Source organism: Nomascus leucogenys, chromosome 12, assembly GCF_006542625.1.
Source record: "Nomascus leucogenys isolate Asia chromosome 12, Asia_NLE_v1, whole genome shotgun sequence".
Classification (NCBI taxonomy): Eukaryota; Metazoa; Chordata; class Mammalia; order Primates; family Hylobatidae; genus Nomascus; species Nomascus leucogenys.
Genome location: NC_044392.1, coordinates 33,367,892 through 33,376,646, shown reverse-complemented (window position 1 = coordinate 33,376,646; position 8,755 = coordinate 33,367,892). Strand labels below are relative to the sequence as shown.

At 41.7% G+C, this 8,755-nt stretch overlaps 1 pseudogene; it reads right to left on the bottom strand.

The window, feature by feature from the left end:
* Positions 1-3,994: 3,994 nt before the first annotated feature.
* Positions 3,995-5,546, bottom strand: LOC100603269 (annotated as a pseudogene).
* Positions 5,547-8,755: the final 3,209 nt, after the last annotated feature.

Here is an 8,755-nt window from a genome sequence, read left to right as displayed (position 1 = left end):
CTCAAAACAAACAAACAAACAAACAAAAAAAGAAGAAAGAAAGAGAACCCTGGGCATAGTGTAGAAGAAGGAGAGGGGGAAGGAATGATGGAGAGACAGCAGGTCCAGGTATGATTCAACTGCAATAACCTGAGTGATAGCTGATAAGAACCTGAGCCGGCACAATGTCAGCCAGTGGCAGAGGAGTCAAACTGGGAAATGAGAGGAGTTGCGCCTGACTGAGCTTATCAGTTGTCTGGGGTTGGGTGTGAGGGAGCAGAAAGAGTCTGGGAAGGTGAACATTCAGGGTTTGAGGTCCTGCTGCAAGGGACAACATTCTTTGAAATGTTTTTATCTTAAACATTCATGCAAATTTCTATTTTTTACTGAAAAATATACCAATGTTTGCATTTCTATGAAAATAATACGTAAAACAGTTTACAGACTGAACTTTCCTTTCCAAAGCTTCAGAGAAAATGGAAATGTAAGAAAATTGCACCATGGTCTTGTGTGGTTTCTGATGCTCCCAGCAAATACCCCTTTTGAAAAGTGTGGAAGTCTTCCATGATCTGGCAACATCTCCCCTTGTAACCTTCGTTTTGGCCAAACTGATCTATTTATGGTTCCCTCAGCCTTCTCATGAATATTCTACTTCTCTGTTCTTGGATGTTTCAGATTTTCTGGTGCTTCTCCAGGCCATCTTCCAGGTCCAACTGAGATACTGCATCCTCCCTCCAGCCTTCCAGAATTATGACCCCCTTCTAGCTCCTTTCTCTGAAATTCAGCAGACTTGTTCTGTGCTGCTTTTATAATTTAACGGTAGATAAAACCATATGTAAAAAGAGCTAAAAAAAGTATTGTGACTCTTATTATTATAGTGCTTCAAGGTTGTATGTTTTATTTTTTTTCAAGCAGATTTTAAGTCCTAGAAGTCAGGGACTATGTCACTGATGTCTTTGTTGCCGCACTCAGCTCAACATATACTTTTTGGATAGATGCAGTCATTCTGTATATAGAAAACAAACTTATATTCAAGTAGAGGGAACAGATGGTAACTTTTTTTCCCCAGAATATATTTGTGACTTCAAGTTGAATGTTTATTCCCATTAAATGAACTATTTTATTTCCTTTGTAAAGCAAATTTAAATATCAGAAAGCCAGGATATCTCCTCTCTTTACGTTTTCTCCTTTGATGTGACAAGTAAAAGGTAGGGCTTGGGTCACCTTAGGTGGCTGTGATTCTGATATTGTGCAAGTGCAAGCACTTTTTCTGTCAAGCCTGCCTGAGCCCAGTTCTTAGCTTTTAGGCAGACATTTCCCTGCTTGCAAAATCAAAAGGTAGAAAAGCTAAGAGAAGTATGATGGGAAATTGCTTTCTAAAGACACCCATGCAGAAGCGTGTGGCTTTCCCTGAAGGCCTCCTCTCCTTACACTAGGTTGGGTATTTCCACCATGTCACACTTAATTGTTAGTGTTGATGGCCTGGGCTCCCCAACAGTGGAAGCTCCCCGCGGGGACGTCTGTGTCTTACAAGGCAAAATCTCATTAAAGAGTGTATTGGAGTTATTTCTTGAGAAAACATTGAAGGAGAAAACTGGAAAATGTACCAGAAGGAGGTAGAAGGAGACAAGGATCATGTGATACTTTTTCAGTTCACTAAAGGTCTGAATCTGGTAATTATGGGTTGAGAAAATGGACAGAAAAAATGCAGAGAATTTCTGATGAGGCTGTTGATACAAATAGAAAGGCCGAATGAGGGAAGTCAAATAAAAAAAAAAGCAGAAAAGTATGGAATAAATGGATGAGGCTATGTTTTGGAGGAATCAAAATATAGTATATGAGTTAAGTGACTTTAGATTCAGAGAAGAAAATGGAGTCTTTTGAGTTCATTTCATCTCCTTTCATATCATCCTGGAACCACGTTCCAACTGGCAAGGCTCTAGTTATTTACTGGGTCTCTAAATCCTTTAGGAGGTGAATTTAACCTCCAAAGTGTGCTTTGAATTGGTGGTTTCTTCACCATTATTATTATCGACTTCCTATAGCTGCCGTAACAATTTACCACACACTTAGTGGCTGAAAACAATACAAATGTATTATCTTATAGTTGTGTAGGCTAGAAGTCTGATATGGATCTCACTGGGCTAAAATGAAGGACTTGGTAGGGCTGCATTTCTTTCTGGAGGCTCTAGGAGAGAATCTGCTTCTTTGCCTTTTCCAGTTTCCAAAGGCCATCTGCAGTCCTTGGCTTGTGGCCCCTTCCCCTATCTCCACATCCAGCAATGTTACAGCTCTCTGCCTGGCTTTCATGATCAAATTTCTTTCTCTGATCCTTTTTTTCTGCCTCCCTTTTCCACTCTTAAGGACCCTTTTGATTACTTTGGGCCACTCAGATAGTCCAGAACAGTCTCCATATTTTAAGGTGAGTTAAAAGTTTCCATCTGCAACCTTAATCCCCTTTTGCCATGTAGCCTAATGTCACAGGTCCTGGAAATTAGGGAGTGGACATCTTTGGTAGGCGAGGCTTTATTCTGCTTATAACAGTCCTTGGTCACCATTATCCTGACCTGGATCACTGCAAAGCCTGAGCTCTGCAGGCATCATACAGCCAGCAAAGAGCAGAGCCAGAATGTGAATGCAAGAGTCAGGCTGCCTTTCTCAGACTCAGTCTCCTGTAAAAGGAGGACACTAATAGCACCTACCTCATGGGTTGTTATTATTGTGAGGATTAAATATATACCTGTCACACCAGGAGCACTGTGTTGGCAATTGTTATTATTGTTACTATTACTAGCTAGTCTCCTGGCCTCTACTCTCAACCCTCTCCACTCTATCCATACTGAAGCTAGAGTGATCTTTCTTAAACACAAGCTAATCATGTTCTTCCTTTTCATGTTATGAAAATCATTTATGCTATGGTCTTTGCTCTCCAACCTCTCTATATTGAGTCATATTAGGCTATTTGAAATCCATTGAATGGGGCAGATATTTCACGTCTCTGTGCCTTTGCACACAGCACTCCTTTTCCTGGACTTCCTTTCTCCCCTTGACTCTCTGTCCAACTTCATTCATACTTCAGAGCCAATTATCTGAAATCCTGGGCAGAGCTGATTACCATCTGAACTCTTCTGCACCAGCTATGTGTCTGTGCTCCACACCACTCACACCCGAGTGAGCCACACTGGCCGCGTAGCTTCTGCCTGGAGTCTGGCACATACTAGATACTCAAGAAAAGGGTGTTGAGAGCACCGTGCTGGGAATTTATTCTTTGCAATTTATTGGAGTGTTTTCCTCATGCATTTTTTTCGAGTGTCTCCCTTCCTATGCTGCCAGAAGCATCCATTTGCCTCAAGGAGGAATAGCGTTTCTGTAACAGGAATGCAAAATGAAAACTATCTAGCTTTTGGTGCCCAGAGTAGGAATTATTTTAAAACATCTTTTAGTTTTTTTTTTTTAATTTAATAGTTTTGTGAAACCAGGACTTGCCAATTAGAAAGGGCTTTTCCAAACTTCTTTGGTCTTTTTAGTGTATTAAAAGCCAGCTTAGTTGAACTAGGTCTTAGAGATTCTTCTGTAGCATAGAGGAGACACCGTTTTCTGCAGTTAACCTGGGCATGAAGTTTTGTTGCCCTGAGAAGAAAAAAGGCAAGTGGCAGAAGTGCATTGCAGAGAGGAAAAGAAATGAAAATCTCCCCGTTGGGTCCTGATGAATTTTGGGAAGGAGAGAAGACATGGGGTGGTGAGAATCTTGCATCATGCTTCTACCTGGTAGATGTGGGAAAGCCAGAGCAGAGGACATTTACATCTTCCTAGTTTCCTTTCGGGACTCTGGGAGGAAACTGCCTTGGAAGATATTCCTTGTGTCATATGGAACAGTCATGTTAGAGCAAAGCAAATAGCGAGCTATGGTTAAGCAGAGGGGGTATTTCAGCTCAGCTTCTAGAGGTCTTCCTCTGCTCTCAGATGGAATGAGAAGAATCCAGAAATTTCTTCCTGCCGTACTGCGTGATGTGCCCTACTCAGTGATCACTGATGAACAATCATCCATGAATTCCTGAAGCTGAATAACAGGAAACTGTACTTGTTTTTCAAACCACTTGGCTACTGTCAGAAGCTGCTGGTCACAAAATGCATGTCCAAAAAACCGCAGTCCTACTGGCAACCCTTGGTTTGAGAGTGCAGCAGGGATACTCACTGCTGGCAATCCTGCCATATTTACAGCTTGTGTAAAAATATCATTCTGGGAACTTAGTCTTCTGTCGTCTACTTTGATGAACTCCAAGTATGGTACTGCCTCACTTAAGATGGTGGGAGTTAGGAAGACATCTACTCCAGAGTTAAAAGCATTTGCAAAGTCATTAGCAATGAGGCGTCACACTTTTCTGTGCTTTGATGAAATAATTTTCCCAGTTTTCTTTTAATAAGAAAAAGTTTCCTGAGAGAATTCTTCCTCTCACCACATCATTGAACGCTTCTTGTCTGGTTGATGCATACATGGCTTCAACCATGGGTGGACACATTGAGTGGACACATCATTGTCACATCTGTGACTATATTGTAGCCCATCAAGTCTTGCCATATTTAATGCCACTCCTGATGTGCACAATACATGATAGCAGACAATTAAATAACTGGTGTGAGGAATGGATACTTCAATTACTTTGGCCCCTTCAGACTCAAAGAGGTCAGCAGCTTTGGACCAAAAAGACTGTACTTCACTTAATAATTCTGGCACAAGATATTCCTTTGGAATTTCTATACATAGTTTGCTCACATCTGCCAAACCAAATGAATGGTTTAATAGGGTCCTGTACTGTGGTACAATCATTGGTGTCATGTTCAGCCAGTACACTCAACACAATTGCTGCATCATCCACACATCTGGTTAAGATTCCTGGCACATCAATCAAATTCACCAGGGCAATGAGACCATGATGGGAAACTAAACCATAGCTTGGTTTGAAACCAACAAGCCTGCAGTGGGCAGCAGAATTTCTGGTCGATCCTCCTGTAGCTGATCCTAAAGCTGACATAGCAGCTGCACTCCCACCTGAGCTTCCTCCAGTTATCAGCCAGTCTGAATCTTCATTCTTGCTGTGGGGATTCTGCTTCCTCTTTTCTCTATATTATTTTGAATAACTCAGGGGTTTTTAACTGGTCCAAACACACTGTCTGTGCTTCCAGATCCCATAGCAAACTCATCTAAATTTGTTTTTCCCATTAGTAGAGCTCCCTGATCCAACAACTTCTGAACTACTCTAGCATTATAAGGTGGTACATAACCTTTCATATTTGATGCACATGTTGTCTCAATGCCAGATGTGCTAAAGTTGTCTTTTACTGCAATAGGAATTCCATCTAAATCCCCAAGTGACTGTTCATGCTTATATCTCTTTTCTGATTCTTCAGCTTGTTTTAAGGCCACCTCTCCTGATACAGTAATGTAGGCATGTAGAAACTTGGTCTTCTTGATAAGAGAGAGACATTTTTGACAGAGCTCTGTTGGTGTAATCTGGCCTTGTTTCATTCAGTGCTGCAGAAACTTCTCAGAGGGTCCGGCCCAGCATGGTCCTTGTGCGCAGCCAGCCACCACAGGGGCCAGGCAAGGAGGAGAAAGAGGTCACCAGTTGCTAGTGATATTACATGAGCGCAGCCATCTTTAATCGTCACTGTGGGATTCTAAAAATTTTAAAAGCCACCTAAAGAGTGTTCCCAGTTTGCAGCAGGGTTATAATTCAAAATGTCACTTGCAAGTTGGTTATTTGGAATTCACAAGGGATATCTCTACATAGAAATAGTGTACTTACTAGTGACCAGGTTCCTAGCCCAAGTATAACTCAAAATGCAGCTGAAATAGAGCATATTTGAAATAAATAGTTGAAGATCATAATGGTACAGTGCCAAAGTTTTTAAAAAAATAACAAAAAAGAAATTAAACTAAACCATGTTTATTTTGAATAGATTTTGAGGGAAAACACATTTAATTAAAAAGGGATAAGAGATATACGAAGATCCTAAAGAGAATGTCTCAGCGACTTTCAGGGTTTCACTGGCTCTTTGTAAATCTGATTTTCACTTGAATGTCTACAGATTCCCCTTTTCTTGTTATTGCTGTTTCTCAGGCATCGATCTTGTATATTGACTATGAAAATAGATTTCACATTTTTGGGTGGGAGGGGAGACTGGGGAGAATTCCTGTTATGTTCCAGGCCTGGAATCACTTGAGATACATCAAGGGACAAAACAAAGTTTCTGTTTCTGAGGAATTTTCTTTCTTCTGGAGATATTTGGAAACAAACTAATGAAAGACAGATATATCATAAAATATCAAGTAGTGATAAGTGCTTTGAAGAAAAAAATTGGTGTAAAAGATGAGATTTTAGATACACTAACCAAGGCAAATCTCTTTGAAGGAGCTGCTGACAGAGTTACTCAAAGAAGTAGGGAGTAATCAATGTGGCTCTGCAGGAGGAAGGATATTCTAAGCAGAGAGAAGTGAAGCTTAAAGCCCCATGCATGGGCAGGTTCCAGGAACAGCAGAAGATCAGTGTGAGTTGGGTGGTGTGGCAAGAAGACAGCATAAAATGTGGGGTCAGGGAGGTCGGACGGCCATGAAAGTACTCTGTGTCATACTCTAAGCGTGATTTTTTTTCTATGTGTGAAGTTGTAAGTTTTTCCACGAGAATCATGAAAGACTTGTGTACAAGAGAAAGAGGTAATGGTAAAAGATGGATGAAAGAGGGAGAAAGCAATTTTTGTCATATTTCTGAGTAAATAGAAAATTTGAGATGTATTTACTCAGGGATAAATAGAAGGGGTAGAGCAGGGAACTAGTGAAGGTGGCTGGGGTCAGATAATTTCCAGAGCTGACGGCTAGATGGTGCATTTAGCCCAGGACAGCTTGGTTACTGTCCAGAGCAAGCCTGGGGTGGGGAGGAACAGAGCAAAACCACAAATTTACTTAGACTAAGAAAGTCTATGCTTCAGTGTAAAAACTTGTCACTTGCTGAAATCATGGGAAATAATTATCCTAAGATAGAAGATAGTGAAAATTATGAGCAATTTACACAGCCTGTATTGTTTTGATAACACTAATGTTCCTCCCTGCTTCTACATCTTTTTATAGGAATGAAGAGGGAGCTAAGACTTCTAGGTGCTTTAGATAATACCACCCCACCCCAGAACAACCACATGATTTACAGGAGAAGTGGAAGGGGGACTGAAACTCTGTGTGCTCCTGCCAAGACTCCAGCCCTTTCTTCCTCAACATACACTGCCTCTCCACGACCACCAGACCACAAGGCCTGACATCATCTGGTTCTTGATCCCATTTTGCATGAGTTACCACAAGAATTCTGGGACTCTCAGGTCCTTCTCAGCCTTAGACTCTAACTCCCATAAGGGTCTCTGCAGGGTATGGCAATGGAGCTTCCCCATCCGCCTGCTCTGCTTTCTGATTCTCCATGGCACTTACAGCTCCTGCCATTTATATAGCTTATGTATGCTAGTGGGAGCTCTATGCAGGCAGAGGTTTGTGTCTGTTTTGTTTACTTCTGTATTCCCAGGGCATAGAACGGTGACAAACAGCATTTAATAAATATTTGTTGAAAGGTTAAATATTATTTACTTGGAAGAGCAAGGCCTGATCTAAGCAGGGACATGCATGCATGAGAAATGGAATACAGGATTTTCAAGAGCTTCTGCAGGCAAGGAGACTAAGTATTTCCTGCCACCTGCCAACGTTCTCTGTTTCCTTTGATCCCAAAGACCCTGTGGAGTTCTTATTGAAAGGATGGTTTAAATGACAACTTTCACATGATCTCTTAGAGCTGTGCAATAGTTGGCATTTACCTGCAGGCTCTCCACCAAGGGAGGCTTGTTAGCCTAGAATGGGGTTACCACAGGGGATTGTACAATCTAATTTTCTGAGTGTCTTGGGATGTTGCTCCTCTCCCCACTCAGACAAGGAAGTCATTATAACATGAGCCTTTGTATCATCTCTTTCACATCCTAATAATCAGTACAGGGAGTCCCCCTGCCCCTCAGGTGACATTCAAAGTGCTCAGTTTGCATAACTTGCATAATATCCATATGGCTGCTGCCCTCCCCACTACTCAGAGGCTACTTGAGAGGCTGCAGGGAAACACCCAGCTGTGGGAGTATGGCCTGCCCATGAACCCTTTAACATGTTCCTTCCCCTTAAGTTTAGCTGCTTTATAGACTGTGAGCACCTTGAGAGCAGGTCTGGGTCTTGACCATCTTTGTAGCCCCACGAACCAAGTTCAATCCCCCAAGCTCCCACTGACAACCCCAGGTAGTTTTGTTGGTATACAGCAAATGGTAAACTTGGCTGATATTGGCATGGTGATGACTTTCAGTTTTAATAGGGAGTGTCACATTTTGGCAGCAGGCATTGCAGTACCTAGGCCCCTGCCTGTGAGGACGTTCCTTCTGCCTCTTGACTTGCTCCATTTGCTTTGTGTTGTGTCTAATGCATTGTACTTAAGTCAGAACAGCTGGGTGGATCTCTATAGAATATTTTTTATTTAATGGTTTTTGAGAACTGGCAGGGAGAGTGCTGCTTGAAAGCACACAGGCCATGTCTATTTTCTTTCAACATCTACAACTTACAGAAAGAAGCTAGATCACAGGCACATGGAAACTAAACTCTTCCTTTTCTAATGTAAACAGGCCTTTTCATCTGCTTTCTCTCTTTATGAACAGAGAGATCTGTAAGTGACATGGGTGAGTGATGGCAACAGTTGGCTCCCTAGGT